We start from the raw sequence: 17,115 nt of genomic DNA on the forward strand, positions 1-17,115 counted from the left end.
AGTGGTGGCCTTTGTTGCCTGACCAGCCCCTGAGCTGTTTCTTTCAGCCCCTGAGCCTTAATTCCAACCATGTGGAATCTAAACGCCAGCCCCATGATTAACAGGAGGTATGTACCCAGTTTACACATCCTGGACAGTTCCTCTCAGTTGTCTCTGACTCTTCAAACCATGGGTGCATTGGCCAATTCATGTCGGTATCCCCTTGGTCTCGTTCACCTCGTGCTTGAGTTTTGAGCAGGCTTCCAGATGCAAATATCAAGTAAATCAAGTTTATTGTCATCTGATTGAACAAGTACAAAACATGAAGACACCCAACCAGTCATAAAACACACACAAACAATATAAACACAGGACAAGTATTCGTCGAAACAAATAAATAAAAATTCTTTCGTGACTGAGTCTTGGAGGGTGAGTGTGAGCGGTTCCTTTGGTCATTCAGCATTCTCCCTGCCCGTGGGAAGAAGCTATTCCTCAGCCTGGTGGTGCTGGCTCTGATCCTCCTGGATCCCTTTCCCCGATGGAAGCAGCTGAAAGATGCTGTGTGTGGGCATAGAAGGGGTCCTCAATGATTTTGCCTGCCCTCTTCAGACAACAATCCCAGTAGATCATGTCGATAGGGTGACGGGAGACTCCAGCGGTCCTCTCTGCTACTCTTATGGTCCTGCGTCTGATCCATTTCTCTGCAGCAACCATACCACACTGTCAATCAGCCAGCCAGGATGCACCACTTCCATCTTCTCAGGAAGTGCAGTTGCAGTTGCACCTTCCTAACAAGTGAGGAGATGCTGAGTGTCAGTGATAGGTCACTAATTAAGTGAACTCCAAGGAACTTGGTGCCCTCCACTCTCTCTACTACAGAGGTGTTGATGTGTAGTGGAGGGTGGTCATTCCTGATTCTCCTGAGGTCCATGATCATTTCCCTCGTCTTGTCCACGTTGAGACTCAGGTTGTTACTCTCGCACCATATCACGAGATATGTGTTGCCGTTCAAGCCAACCACTGTTGAATCATCTGCAAATTTGATGCAGATGTTTCACTGTTGGAGGTTATTGTCTGATCCAAATGTAAGTTCCTGTTATTAAAATAGTAAAAATACAAAAATGCTGAAGGAATTCAGCAGGTTGTTCAACGTCCACAGGAGGTAAAGGTATAAAACCAACATTTCAGGCCTGAGCCATTCATCGAGTAAAAAAGCAGGTAGGCCCCTGAACAAAAAGGCTGGGGTTGGAGGGAAGAAATGACAGGGGGGAGGAACAAAGGGCAAAAAAAGGCCTTGATAGGCTTAGAGCTTGAGAGCAGCAGGGAGTTCAAAGGGGAGGCAGAGAGGCAGACTCTAACAGAACTCCCTTTGAAGAGGAGAACTTTTTAAAGCATGCCTTTCTATTTCCTCGATTGTCCTTTCATTTAACACTGACCAGGTTGGAGAAACTGCTTGGATTTGGATCTTGCCGGTTGCCCACTAAAGAGAACCCAAGAAGCAAAGTGGTCACGTTGTGGGATTCAGGGCTGGATGGAAGGGGGAGGTAGGGAAACTGGGCAAAGGCTTCCTGATCTTCTGGGATGGAGTTCCTAAGTCACAGACAACCCCCTTCCCTACCCCTATGGTGGAAGGGTTAGTGGCTCCCAGTTAATTCTTCTCCTGAGTTTCCCTGGGTTATGGAAGGATAATGCTATAAAGACCAGTGGATTTTCCAGCCCATAGTATATGAAAGGAGAACGTTGAGTAAGAATGGGGGGGGTGCAGTTGGCAAAACAGGGCGGCACAGTTAGCGTAGCGGTTAGTGCAATTCTGTTACAGTGGCAGCGACCTGGTTTAAAATCCCACGCTGTCTGTAAGGAGTTTGTACATTCTCCCCGTGTCTTTGTGAGTTTTCCCCAGGTGCATTCTTCAAAACGTTCTGGGGGTTGTAGGTTAATTTTGTGCATTTGGGTGGTACAGGCTTGTGAGCCAGAAGGGCCTGTAAAGTCTTTGACAAAGTATGGGGGTTGGGTCTACAGAGCAGAGAAAGTACAATTTGGCAGTGAGAGAGAAAGATACGAAGGAGAATTTCACATGCGGTTGGAGAGTGCCAACTCCACCTTCCTTAGGAAACTGTTTCTCTTCCTTTCCAGGTCAACACGGTGCTGTTAATTTCCACACTCATCTACCTGCAACACCATTTCAATTCACGCAACAAGAATGTGTCGAAGATCTCAGAAACCGGGTACACAAACCACACAGCATTGGGACAGACCTACCAGTCCACCAACTATACTGATATTGATGCCAAATTTAATCCCTGGACAGATTTGATATCTCTCCCTTTCCTGGTTGTTCCTGGGTCTGTCTAAACACTTCTAAAATGTGCTATTGTACCCGCTTCCACCACTTCCATTGTGAGTAGTTTTGGGCTCCTCGTTGAAGAAAGAATGTGCTGACATTGGAGAGAGTTGAGAGGAAGTTTACTGGGATGATTCTGGAATTAAAGGGTTATCATATGAGGGCTGTTGGACAGCTCTAGGTTCTAGGCCTGTATTCATTGGAACTTTGAAGAATGAAGGGGCGATCTCATTGAAACATTTCAAAAGTTGAAAGGCCTGGGCAGAATAGATGTGGAAAGATTGTTTCCCATTGTGTGAGAGTCTAGGACAAGAGGGCACAACTTCAGGATTGAAGGGCGTCCACTTAGAACAGAGGGTGGTGTAATTTGTTGTTATGGGAGGTTGTGGAGGCCAGATCATTGGGGTGTATTTAAGGGGGAGATTGGTAGGTTCTTGATTAACCAGGCCAACAACAGTGATGGGGAGAAGGCCGGGCAGTGGGGCTGAGTGGGAAAATAGATCAGCTCATGATTAAATGGTGGGGCGGACTTGATGAGCTGAATAGCCTATTTCTGCCCCTGTGTCTTATGTTCCAGGCGCCGACTACTCTCTGAGCAAAAATTTTTTTAAAAATAGACTTAGCTGGCTTTCATTCAACAGACCCACCACCCCCATACCAGCTCTGACTCTCTCCCTTTTCACTCCGCCTTCTTTCACACAGACCAAATCAATACTCATTTCTCCCCTTATCATATCCAATTAACACCTTTTGTTGGTCTGGACTCCTCCCCCAGCCAGCGCTGTCTTTATTCTGAGCATTCCTGTTCTTTGCTTATTCCTTGAAGAAGGCCTCAGGCCTGAAACATCGGACTGTAGCTCTGGACTGCTTTATATACAAGGTCACCAGGATGACCCCTGGTGCCCTAGTTATGTAATTACATATCACCAAAGTGAGATTTCAGAAAAATATTGTTTTAGTGTATTTACCTCATTCAATTTGCTTGGGGCCCCATCACTCCTTCCCTCCCTCCCTCCCATCGCTCGCTTGATGATCAGGTTTTGTTTGATGAGCCTGATCGAGGCCCAGCACTCTCCTCAAAGCACTGTGGGAGACGGCAAGCAAGGGGACCCCCGAGCAAACTGATTGAGGCATGGGGGTGGGTGGCACCTGCGCCGTGCCTCATTCAATCTATTCAGGGTGTTATGCTCATTGAACAAAGCCTGATCGTCAAGGCCCAGCGCTCCCGTCAAAGCACTGTGGAGATAGTAAGCGACGGGAGGGGGTGGAGAGATAGAGTTGCTAGGCAGGAAGGAGGGTGAGAGTGCGCCCTTACTATGGGAAATGAGTGGCGGCAATGCCAGAAACCACGGGTGAGTAGTTTGAGTGCTCTCCTGTCACCATCTTCCAAAATGGCAGCACCAAAATGTCATCTTCGCATATAGGACCTGGGGTGGTTTTTGAGGCTTTTTTGGGGGGGAAAGAGGGTGTACTATATTGCCGTCAAATACAGGAATTGCAAAAGAATACAATGTCAGTGTGAGTTTTTCATACACACAAATACAATGCAGAGATTATCTGAAATTCTTACTTGACCATAATAGTAAACATTTAAATTGCATAAATGCCAAGATAGAAAAAGAGATCATAAATCTCAGATTCAAATTTCAGATTTATTTTCATGGTACATACATGGCATCAAAACAACCCTGAAATTCTTTTTTCTGCGGGCCAGGCAGAATTACCACTTATTGGCAGTTGGGAAAAAACTGTACCCAACATACACAAGTCAACAAGTTAAAATTGAAACAAACTGTACACAATTTACGTGTGTAAACAAATACAGATGGTCCCCGATTTACGATGGTCCAACTTACAAATTCTCAAAGTTATGATGGTTTTAATTCGTACTTTCGAGTTCTGATGTGTCCCCGCTGTTGTGATATGCAGCACACAACTCTCTCGTGACGCTGACTCAACCACGCTTGCAGTCTCTGCATTCAACATAGTGAATTCAACATTTAATTATACAAATGGTAGGTGCAGTATTCTTTTATGATTGTACTATTTTTTCGACTTACACCGGGTGTGCTGGAATGTAAGTCGGGGACTACCTGTAGGGAAATGTAAACAAACTGTGCATTACAGAAAGAAAACAAATTTATAGAGGCAGCAAATCTCCGCCTTAACAGTCGCCATTATTTTTTCTTTATATAAAAGGTACTCCTGTGTCTCCTTTCCTTCAGCTTCCCACCCCTCCCCCATCACCTCAGCTTTTTAATCTCCTTTTCAATATTTTTTATTGGATTTAGACTAAATGATAAATTTTTATTAATAAATTCTCAGGATAGGCTGCTCAGTCTTTTTTTTAAGATTAGGTAGAGTTTAATAAACTGAATATCATAACAAACACAGGTCTTTTTATCTCTTCTACCCTCCTATCTGCATCTTACCTGTTAGCCTGTCCCTTCCCAGTGCCCCTTCCTCCCTCCTCTCCTCTCCTCCATCTACCTTTTTATTCAGGCACCTGCTTTTTGTCTGCACCTCGATGAAGGGCTCAGGCCCGAAACGCTGGTTACCCTTTACTCCCTATCGACGCTGCATGATCTGCGGAGTTTCTCCAGCCCTTTCGTGTATCGTGCAACATAAGACAATGTTCTGCTCAGGAGATCACATGGAGCATGGTTAGGTTAAGTATGGAAACTGTAAAGAACTCTCCTGAGCTGTTATGAGCCCAAAGGACCCCAAAACCCAGGAGCAATAGAAATTCACCAAGACAAACGGTTAAACAAAAGTTGCTTTTAATTTTCTTTAAACATAAAAACAGGATTAAACTTTAACTTATTACTATTAACAACTTAATTCCCTTCTAATTCTAAGCGCATGTGTATGTAATGTGTATATGTTTAGGAAAGTTCTTTGATTCACAGTCCAATCTCACTTCTCACTTCTCCCCGGTATCATGTAATTCTTATACTGTGCACAAAATTTAACATTTATGAATTTTCACCAGGTTCTGCTGCTTAAAGGTAAATGGTTACTGCTCAGGAAGGTTCTAGTTGGTTTCAGAAAGAGATTTGTTGCTCATTGGACACACACAACTGATTTCCTCTAATCAGCCACTTCAGTGTCTTGCAGAAGAAACTTGCACCATCATGGGTTTTCCAAATTATAACCTCTTCTTCCTCTTGTATCCCTTATTTTAGGAGAAACACTCGAGCCAGGCATTTCCTCTTGTAAGGACTATAAGGTTTTTCAACAGGCTGAACTCAGAACTCACAACCATCTTCAAAATGGGGTTTTCAATAAGCTTGCCATGTTGCAGCCTCCAAAAGCCACTGCAGAAACTCAGTTCTCTCTCTCTCTCTCTCTTTCTTCTTAAAGAATCACATTTTTTCTCTTTCTGTTTGCAATACCACATAACCCCCTCTTAGAACAGCAAATTGGAACCAGACAGATTGCTAGCAGCAGAATCAGTTTCCTGAGCCAGCCATCTGTTGCTTTAAAAACAATAGCCCATTTACTCCACAGCATCAGTCCACCTACTTGTGAAGTCTCCATAGGCATTCTTCAAAGTTTCTGTAAGGTCACTATGGACATGAAGTCTTTGCTTATCCTTAGCTCTTGCATTTCAAATGAGATGTCTTTTGTGAAATGTTAATTCTGTTTGTGAAGTGACCTACACTAAACCCCCACAATCTATCTCTTTTAAAGTCATATTAATGCATAACCCATAGCAACATGGTAGTGGGTTGTATAAAGGATGGGCATGAATCAGCATACAGGATGGAGGTTGAAAACTTGGCTGAATGGTGCACCAACAACAACCTTGCATTCAATGTCACTGAAAACTAAGAAGCTGATTGATTACTTAAGGAAGAGAAAGCCAGACGTATACAATCCGGAGATTATTGGAGGATCAGAGGTGGAGAGGGTGAACAAATTTAGGTTCTTGGGGGTCACTATCTCAAAGGATCTTTCCTGGACCCAACACACCAGTGCATTGTGAAGAAAACATGTCAGGACCTCTACTTCCTTAGGAGTTTGCAGAGGTTTGGTATGACACCAGAAACCCTGGCTAATTTCTAAGTGGTGGGGTTGAAAGTGTGATGACCAGTTACATCATGGACACAATACTCCTGAGTATAAAGCCCTGCAAATGACAGTGGCCACAACCCAGGACATCACATGCAAACTCCACCCCACCGTCAAGAACATCCACAGGGAACATTGCAGCAGCAATCATCAAAGACCCTCATCACCTAGTACACGCTGTTCTCGCTGCTGCCACCAGGGAAGAGGTATAGGTGCCACAAGACTCGCACCACAGGTTTAGGAACAGCTGCTACCTCTCCACCATGACCCCTCAATGATAAACTCAATCAGGAACTCATTTAAGGACTTATTTGTACACGTTATTGATTTTCTTTGTTCTCTCTGTATTGCACAGTTGGTTTATTTACATTTCTTTGTTTACATGTTTTATGCTGTGTACAGTTTTTTTTGCACTACCAATTAGTGGTAATTCTGCTGCGTCCACAGGAAAAAGAATCTCGGTGGTATATGTGAAGTCATGTGTGTACTCTAACAATAAAACTGAAATCTGAAGAGTTGGATCTGTGGAACCAGATTTTTGGGAGGAGGGAATACCTAGAATTATAAAAATCAATGTTCATGCCATTAGGTTTAAGGTTGTCCAAGAGGAATATGATTTAATGGTCCTCATATTTATGTTTGACCTGACCCTGACAGTGGATAAAGTCAAGAACAGACATATCGTTGCAGGAATTGATGGAGGATTTAAAATGTCAGGACGTGATGAAGGTCCCCGACTACGAAACAGTGACAAACCATTGACAAATCGTTGGCTCAAGTTTTCAGCCTCCGCAGACTTTGTGTTTCTATTACTTTTTATCAACCTGTTTTTTCTCCATTTGGCCAGAACCCTAACATTAAAGGCTGCTGCTCGAATGCTGGTGTTGGGCTGCCCCTGGATCTTCGGGATATTTCAAATCGATGAGAGCACGATGTTGTTCTCTCACTTATTCACGGTCCTCAACAGTCTCCAGGGTCTGTTTATTTTCCTGATTTACTGTGTTTTTAATCGCCAGGTAAGCATTCCTTCTGCAGAGATAAACACTTCCTACTTCTGAACAAAAATAACCACCTGGTGACCATTTATTCAATATTTTCATTTGTGGTGAGTTGATTGTCATAGATAGAGAATTTGGGTCAAAAAGGGTTTAAGTTAAAATGTGATGATTAGTCATAAAAGGGGGCTAACCACTAGAGTTTAGCTGGAAAATGTTACAACAGACTTGCAACAAATTGAACTACAGAGAGACATGCAGGAGCCAAAGATTGATAAAGAGTGAAAAACAGAAGTTGGTGTGAGCAGAGGTCATGAATGATCGTGGTGTGCGTGACTAACAGTAATCAGGATGATTCTGCTAAAACTAACCAATTAAAGCAGTGTAGTGGAGATGCCGAAGGACAAGCAAATTGTATAAAAAACAATGCACTGTATGTATCAGGGCTCGACTTGGCAAGAAGCCGGTTGAGTCCAACTCTGCAGACTTGTGAATAAAGCTTGTCGTGTCACCGATCTTAAAGAGACTCATTTGTGAGAATTTGTATTTCTGACATTGATCTGGCTCTGTTTTCTTTTTATGATTATGTATAATAATTGGGCTGTTAGATGAGATCGGAGTGATCGGCGTGGTTTAGCTATATCGGTAGGTATTTTAATTCAGATTTGTCTTTTCTTCCTTTTTGGGGTTTTTTTTCTCTCTTTTTTTATATATTTTTATTAATTATATCTTTTTTTTAGAGATAGTTCATACTCTAAACTGATCTAAAAAAAATTTTTATGATATATTTTTATTCTGCAATATTATTGTTTAATATCTCTATTAATTCATTATTTACTATGTATTTTTCATATCTCTTTGAACTGTATGTGTTTATAAATTATAATAATAATAAAAAGATTGGAAAAGAAAGAAAGAAAAATAACCTAGGGGTGGGGGGAGCTCATCGGCTTTGGAAAACAATAGTCGGTCAAGGTTTTGGGCCTGGATATTTGGCTGAGGTGTACCTCAATAAAAGGTCCTGACCTGAAACATATCAAATGTCTGCAAGAGGTCCACAAGTTTCTGAGAGGCATTGGTAGGGTAGACAGCCAACACCTTTCTGGCAAACACCAGAGCAAACCTGTACAAAGTGAAGGGACGGAAGTTTAGGGGAGACGGGAAAGTTTTTTTTCCAACAGAGAGTTGTGGGTGCCTGGAATGCCTTGCCAGGGATGGTGGTGGAGGCTGAACCAATAGGGGCACTTAAGGGACTCTTAGGCACAGGGATGAAAGAAAAAAATGCTAACAAGGCAAGGAGTATTTAGTACTCTTTGTTTGGAAGGAAAGCATCAGCAATCATTAAGGATCCACACCACCCACCACATGCTCTGTTCTCGCTGCTGCCATCAGCGAAGAGGTACAGGTGGCACAAGACTTGCACCACCAGGTTCAGGAACAGCTGCTCCCCCTCCACCATCAGACTCCTCCATGACAAAATCAATCATTTAAGGACTCTTACTTCGCACATCATTTACTTTTGAATATTTAGTTTCTGTATTGCCGTTTGTTTGCACTTCCTTCTTAGTTACATTTCTCTTGTACACATATCTTGAGTACAGTTTTTTTTTTAAACTCCCACTAAGGTAATTCTGCCCTACCCATAGAAAAATATCAGGGATGTTTGTGATGTTATGCATGTACCCTGACAATAAATAAAAACTTTGAACTTTATTTGAGACAGAGATTGATAGCTTCTTGATTAGCCAGCGCATCAAAGGTTATGGGGAGAAAGCGGACTGCGGGGCTGAGTGGGAAAGTAGATCAGCTCATGGTTAAATGGCCTATTTCCATTCCTTTGTCTTATTGATATGATTGTCTTTTGTGAGTTGCATGTCAATGGTTGGGACTTGAGCCATGTTCTTCCATAATCTTAACTCAAGACTAGCAGAATCCCAGCCATAAAGCAGAGAAACTCCATGGTGGGGTGGGGTGACCTGGTTGCAGCTGTGTCTAAATTCGGCTAAAGCGGAGCTCCAGAGAGCATTTCCGTCTCCACTTGGTTATTCGCTGCCATCTGCTGTTGGTTAGGACCTTGAATAACTTAAGTAACAATGCAGTTTGCTCCTCTTGTTGGTAGGATTAAGCCACGGTGCTCCATGTTTGCCCTATCCTCTCCGCTCCACCCCCTAAGTGAGTGCAAGGGTTTTTGGCATATGATTGTGCTATCACCTGCGGTGACCTGCAATCAGGGGGGAGGTAGATCAGCTAGTTGAGGGGTGTCACAATAGAACCTTGCACTGAAGATTAGCAAAACCAGGAGGAAATCAGAACATGAACCAGCCCTCGATGATGGGTCAGCAGTGGAGGGAGTCAAGAATTTCAAATTCCTGGGTGTCAACATCTCCGAGGATCTGTCCTGGAATTGCAAAAAGGCCGGCCAGCGGTGATACTTTGTGAGGAGTTTGAGGAGATTTGGTTTGTCACCCAAGACTCTCAAAACCATGAACCGGTGTATCATGCAGAGCATTCTCTGTATTGGTACGTAGGTGCCAATGCACAGGACAGGAAAAAAATCCAGAGTTGTTAACTTAGTCTGCAACATCACAGGCACCAGTCTTCACTCCATTCAGGGCATCTGCAAGAGGCGGTGTCTTAAGGAAGCAGCTTTTATCCTCAAGGACCCCCACCACCCAAGCCCTGCCCTCTACCATCAGGAAGAAGGTACAGGAGCCTGCAGATTAGCACCTAGTGGCACAAGAACAGCTTATTCCCCTCTGCCATCAGATTTCTGAATGGTCAATGGACCACAGACACCGCCTTACTTTCTATTTCCTTGCACTGTTTATTGATTTTTGAAATGTAATTTATTGAAATATTTGCCCTGTAATGCTACGGAAAAACAAAAAATCTTGTGCCATATTCACGACAATAAATTCTGAATTTGATTCTGAAACCCTGAGCGTCCAAACAGGATATTATCTCTCCTGGAGTATCTATTGAGGTACAGTCCAGCTTGTCAATGTTTACAGCAAGGGTCCTCAAACATTTTATACCATAGACTCCTTCATGGAATCTTTGATCCTTCATGGACCCCAAGGTGCAGAATCCTTGGAGTCATGGTGGCGCTGGATGAGAGGGGGTGCTGGCAGTACTGGACACACACCCACTTCTTCTCCACTCTGTCAAACTTTCATTCTCTACTTATTAAGAGGCTGAAGCCAAATAAATGACACCCTCCCTCCCCTGGTCGGCATTTATCAACCCCTTGCATTGTCCCATCAATACCCAGGGATCGATATCAACTACTTTGGAATCCCTTGGGTAACAGCAATAAAAAGTGAAGACTTACAGAGAGTGAGAGGTCACTTAAAACAAAGCTAAGACAATGTGACTGAGACACTGACAGTGGACAGTGAACAGAGAACTTTCAGTCCCACAACATTAGTCTTACCTGTGTGCTGGTTGGAGCAAACAAATAATGTCTTGTGTTTTCTTTCCAGACAACAGCATCAAATGTAACGAAGAAAAGGTTCAACGCTCAATGACAAAATTTGGCTCAGAGAATGTCTTTATTTCATGATCTTACTGTGCTTCTGACGCTGAAGGTAGTGAGTTCAAGTCCCATCAAACTTTATATAAAAACCAGAATTGAAATGGCCAAACCTTTCAATTCTGCATCCCACTCCCATACTCGTGCATGTCCATGCCCTCATGTACCATCTCTCCCGTAAATTGGAGGAACAATACCTGATTTTACCTCTGGGCACTCTCCAACTGGATGGCATTAATATCGACTTCTCTGGTTTCTGCTAACCAACTCTCCATTCACCCTCCCTTCCCTTTTTTTCTTCCAGCTCTCCACTCCTTCCCTCTCCATTCAGTCATCCCTCCTCCCGTTTGCTGGTGTCCCTTCCTCACTTATCCGCCTATTACCTCCCACCTGTTGGACCATGCTCTCCAGCCTCCCCCCCCACCCCCACACACACACCTCATTTTGTTCAGACGCCTGCTGACATTTTCCCATACCTTGCTGAAAGGCTCAAGCTTGAAAGGTTGGTTATGTATCCTTATCTGTGCTATATGAAGGACACTGTTGACCTGCTGAGTTTCTCCAACATTCTTTTTACATCAACCACAGTGTCTGCGGATTTTGGTGTTTTATATAGAACTTTAGATCTCAGGGCTGGTCACAGTTCCAGATTCTACCAAAGTTGTGAAAAGGCACTTTATGGTTTGAAGTTGTTAAGTTTTTGCATGAAAGTATGTTTGCATAGGAATGTATATATGAGATTCCATGCTCCGTCTGTGTGATTGTAAGTACAGTAAAATTTGGAATTCAATCAACCAGCAAAAAAAATCAAGGAAAATGAATAAATGAAAATTAAAATAAAGAAGGATAAAAATGTAAATGGTGTTGGCATAACACGATTGGTATAGCAGTTAGCACAACACCTTACAGCACTCTGCTGTCTTTGGGTTTGTGTGGTTTTCTCCCACCCTTCAAAACATACCAGGAGTTGTAGGTTAACTGGGGGTAAATTGGGCAGCTCACACTTGAGGCTGAAATGCTGTTTGCCTAATTTAAAAAAAAAATTAAATTAAAAGTTTAAAATTGTAAAAGTTTAAGGTTCTCTGAAGTAAGACATAAACCTTTGGTGAAGATGGGAACAAATATTCAGCCAGCGGAGGGCTTGGTCATGCTTTCTATCCAGAATTTTGTGATTTACTTAGTGTTAATGCAAATATATTAGTTTAGCATTGTAGGAGTGAGTCTCGACCAACTGGAAAACTCACTTATCCGGCATCTACCAATCCCTGTTGGGACTGGATGCCAGGTGTTTTGCTCCATATTCAGCCATTCTACATTGCTTTCTTGTTATTCCCCATTCGATATGCAAAGGTAGAACACACACACCTACCTACCTTTCGGGAGTTGAGACTAATTTTAGCCTGAGATAACACACCACCTCTTCTGGTTTCGTGATAACGAACTTTTATAAACTTAACTCATGCGCTTATTACATTCATTTAAAACTAAGTCTATAAAATGCATACTTAAATGATTTTGTTTAATTTCAGTAAAACTGTTAATTTGCAAAAGAGGACATGCTTGAAAATCACTGTATTGATAAATATATCTTATTGCACCAACAATGCCAAGTGTAATGCATGTTACTTAAGATTGGATGATTGTCTAATCTTCCCATCAGTCACATCCAGAGCCAGCCCTCCTGTGAGTGGTGGGTATTGATTTTTAGCTGAGAATTTGTGGTGAACCCTGACTTCATTTCTGTGGACCCAGATGTATCCTCTGGAACAAACCCCATTTAAAGTGTACTCTGATTCAAACAACTGAGTCGCACTTTGTCTTCAAATCCTCGGTGACACAACCACCAAAATCATTCTGTTTACACTGGACAACATTTTTCCCCCCTAAAGGATTGCTTCCTGAAAAAATAATAAAGGATTATGATAGACAACTTCAAGCTGAATACAAAGATAATTTCAGATTTTCTGTATCATGTAGGAAGTTGGAGAAACATTAACTTTCATTGAATTTAGCATGTTTGATCACATAATAATGCTAACCATTGTGTTAGTTCAAATGACCTACAAATGCTTTGCCACTCATTTTTGTTTGTCCTCAGCATCTGATGCCTTGTGTCAGTCTCCAACAATAGATGGCCAGCATTGGTGGGTTCCAGTTGTCCTGATACTGCTTTTCCATGATCGCAGTGTCCTGGTGAAATCTTTCACCATGTTCATCACTGACTGCACCAAGATCAGCAGGGAAGACGTCCAAGTGTGAATGCAGAAAATGAATTTTCAATGACATTTTGTACTTCATGGTTTTGTTTGTTTGAAGTAGACTTAAAATATGACAGGAATCACAAAAATAGATTATATCTAAAAAAACAGTACATGATAGGAAAATGTTACGGTGATTTTCATGATTAGTAGCCCAAAATCCATAAAACACACCCAAAAGTGTTCAGGAAGAAAAATCTTTTGTTGTCCAGTGTAATTGGTTCAATGAAGGCCCCCTCTCTACTTTGTCTCCACTCCCACCAACATTCAAACGGACTCCACTTGCAGACCTTCATTCCAATGAACCCCCTCAAGTTCATAGCAATTTTAAGATTCTGTCAGACCTCTGCAAATCACACCCTCAATTGTGAAATAATGGTAGCCAGAGAGAGGAAGGTGCAGAAGTTTTTTTGTACTACAGATAAGCAGAAATTCTGCCTGGCCACAGGAAAAAGAATCTCAGGGTTGTATGTGATGTCATTAAATTTTAAAATTTAGACATATAGTATGGTAACAGGCCCTTTCACCCCTGATACCTCAGTGGTTAGAGCACTGGTTTTATAAAGTTCATTACTCGTTGGAGCCTCTTTTCTGAGGGGGGGGGCACTCTGTCTTCCTTTCAGTAGGCAAAACTTAAAGAACTTCACATATTTTACATTCTAAATTTAATATACGTGACAATAATAAAAACTTTACTACACATAGGGTGGTCATTGTATGGAACAAACTGACAGCGGAAGAGGTAAAGGTGGGATCAATTATATTTAAAAGACATTAGGGCTACATGGATAGGAAAGGTTTAGAGGGATAGCCCAACAGGGAAGCAGGCAAGCAGGGCCATCAAAAAATTGGGCTAGGATGGACCAGTTGGGCTGAAAGGCTTCCATGCTGTAGGATTCCATGCTGTTGCAATACCTCTCCTCCACCCAAAGCCTCCCCCTGGAATCTCACTACCATCCCAATTCCTGGTTACCCAGCTCTGGTGAGGGCACAGAAAACAAAATCAGTTGAAACCCAAAAAAAAGAGTGAAGGAATGGAACAAGAAGGAAAGTTGGCATCAATTCGGGCAGTGGATTGGAATACGGTGAAGTTGCTCTTAGCCCAGCCTCCTCACATCCGGGTCCGTGTTTAAACCTGCCGTTCTCAATGGTTGAGGAATCACAGCACATTTAAGTAGAAGCCCTGCTTTCTTTTCACCTCAGGTAACATAAGTATTTTTAAGTGGTCATTAGAACCTAAAAACTTTAAGACAAACCCTATGGGGGTCTCAGCCTTTAAAAAAAAAGAGAATGGCTGGTTTGAACTGAGAGATCTGTCCATAGCCTGCTTTTTGCTACCTTGACTAAGGGCTCAGGGCTCAAAACATTGGTTATGTATCTCTATCTTTGCTACGTGAGACGACCACCTTCCACTGCACATCGACAATTCTGGATTGGAGAGAACAAAGTTCCTTGGAGTTCACTTATAACCAGTGACCTCTCATGGACCCTCAACATCTCCTCACTTGTCAGGAAGACACAACAGCAACTGCACTTCCTGAGGAAGGAGCCTCTCTTGAGAGAGAGTGTCCTGGCCGTCTGCGTCACAGCGTGGGTACAGTTGCTGCAGAGAAATGGTTCAGAGGTCAATCCACAGGTCCATAAGCATGGAAGAGGATCACTGGGGTCTCCCTCCCCCACATCAATGTGATCGTCATCTTACAAGAGTGATCAAATTCACTGAGGACCCCTTCCACCCTGCATGCAGCATCTGTCGGGGAAGAGATATGGGAGGATCAGGACCAGCACCATCAGGCTGAGGAACAGCTTCTTCCCGTGGGCAGGGAGAATGCCCACTCATATCAAACCTCCAAGACTCACCTATTATTGAACAATATTTATTTATTCTTACATATGTACTGCTTGATTCTGTAATTCACTTGTGTATAATGTCTATATAATACATTATTACGTTGTGTATAATGTCGATATGTTAATATCTATATTACATTATTACATTGTGTATAATGTCTATATAGACAACAGACTCGCCAAGGCAAATAGCGCCTTTGGAAGACTACACAAAAGAGTCTGGAAAAACAACCAACTGAAAAACCTCACATAGATAAGCGTATACAGAGCCGTTGTCATACCCACACTCCTGTTCGGCTCCGAATCATGGGTCCTCTACCGGCACCACCTACGGCTCCTAGAACGCTTCCACCAGCGTTGTCTCCGCTCCATCCTCAACATCCATTGGAGCGCTTACATCCCTAACGTCGAAGTACTCGAGATGGCAGAGGTCGACAGCATCGAGTCCACGCTGCTGAAGATCCAGCTGCGCTGGATGGGTCACGTCTCCAGAATGGAGGACCATCGCCTTCCCAAGATCGTGTTATATGGCGAGCTCTCCACTGGCCACCGTGACAGAGGTGCACCAAAGAAAAGGTACAAGGACTGCCTAAAGAAATCTCTTGGTGCCTGCCACATTGACCACCGCCAGTGGGCTGATATCGCCTCAAACCGTGCATCTTGGCGCCTCACAGTTTGGCGGGCAGCAACCTCCTTTGAAGAAGACCGCAGAGCCTACCTCACTGACAAAAGGCAAAGGAGGAAAAACCCAACACCCATCCCCAACCAACCAATTTTCCCCTGCAACCGCTGCAATCGTGTCTGCCTGTCCCGCATCGGACTTGTCAGCCACAAACGAGTCTGCAGCTGACGTGGACTTTTTACCCCCTCCATAAATCTTCGTCCGCGAAGCCAAGCCAAAGAAAAAAAGAATATATTACATTATTACATTGTGTATAATGTCTATATATTAATGTCTATATATTACATCATTACATTGTGCATAATGTCTATATATTATGCAAGGATCGACAACGAGATAGACAACAGACTCGCCAAGGCAAATAGCGCCTTTGGAAGATGACACAAAAGAGTCTGGAAAAACAACCACCTGAAAAAACACACAAAGATCAGCATGTACAAACCCGTTGTCATACCCACGCTCCTGTTCGGCTACAAATCATGGGTCCTCTACCGGCATCACCAACGGCTCCTAGAATGCTTCCATCAGCGCTGTCTCCGCTCCATCCTCAACATTCATTGGAGTGACTTCATCACCAACATCGAAGTACTCAAGCTGGCAGTGTCCGCAAGCATCGAATCCACACTGCTGAAGACCCAACTGCGCTGGGTGGGTCATGTCTCCAGAATGGAGGACCATCGCCTTCCCAAGCTCGTGTTATATGGCGAGCTCTCCACTGGCCACCGAGACAGGTGCACCAAAGAAGAGGTACAAGGACTGCTTAAAGAAATCTCTTGGTGCCTGCCACATTGACCACCGCCAGTGGGCTGATATCGCCTCCAACCGTGCATCTTGGCGCCTCACAGTTCGGCGGGCAGCAACCTCCTTTGAAGAAGACTGCAGAGCCCACCTCATGACAAAAGACAAAGGAGGAAAAACCCAACACCCAACCCCAACCAACAATTTTCCCTTGCAACCGCTGTAACCGTGCTTGCCTGTCCCGCATCGGACTTGTCAGTCACCAACCATAAATCTTCGTCCGCGAAGCCAAGCCAAGCCAATGTCTATATATTAATGTCTATATATTACATTATTACATTGTGTATAATGTCTATATATTACATTATACACAAGTGGCATTTTTTACACCGTGGACCGAAGAACAGTGTTTCTTCCTGTTGTACTTTACAATTGTATGATAATTGATCTGGAGGATGCTCAAAAAAGATTTGTTAAGATAGCTCTAGCCGTAGCAAAAAAAATGTATTATGTCAACCTGGAAATTGGAAGATAATTTGAAATTACAACAATGGTATATAGAAATGAATAAATGTATTCCATTAGAAAAAATAACATATAGTTTAAGAAATAATATTGAAATATTTGAACAAATATGGGAGCCTTACATGAAACATAATAGCGAA

At 42.9% G+C, this 17,115-nt stretch overlaps 1 pseudogene; it reads left to right on the forward strand.

Annotated features, from left to right (window-relative positions):
• The window catches only part of LOC138758411 (adhesion G protein-coupled receptor E1-like), a 68,651-nt pseudogene extending 60,667 nt beyond the window's left edge, over nucleotides 1-7,984 (forward strand).
• Nucleotides 7,985-17,115: the final 9,131 nt, after the last annotated feature.

This window comes from Narcine bancroftii, chromosome 3 (genome assembly GCF_036971445.1).
Source record: "Narcine bancroftii isolate sNarBan1 chromosome 3, sNarBan1.hap1, whole genome shotgun sequence".
NCBI lineage: Eukaryota > Metazoa > Chordata > Chondrichthyes > Torpediniformes > Narcinidae > Narcine > Narcine bancroftii.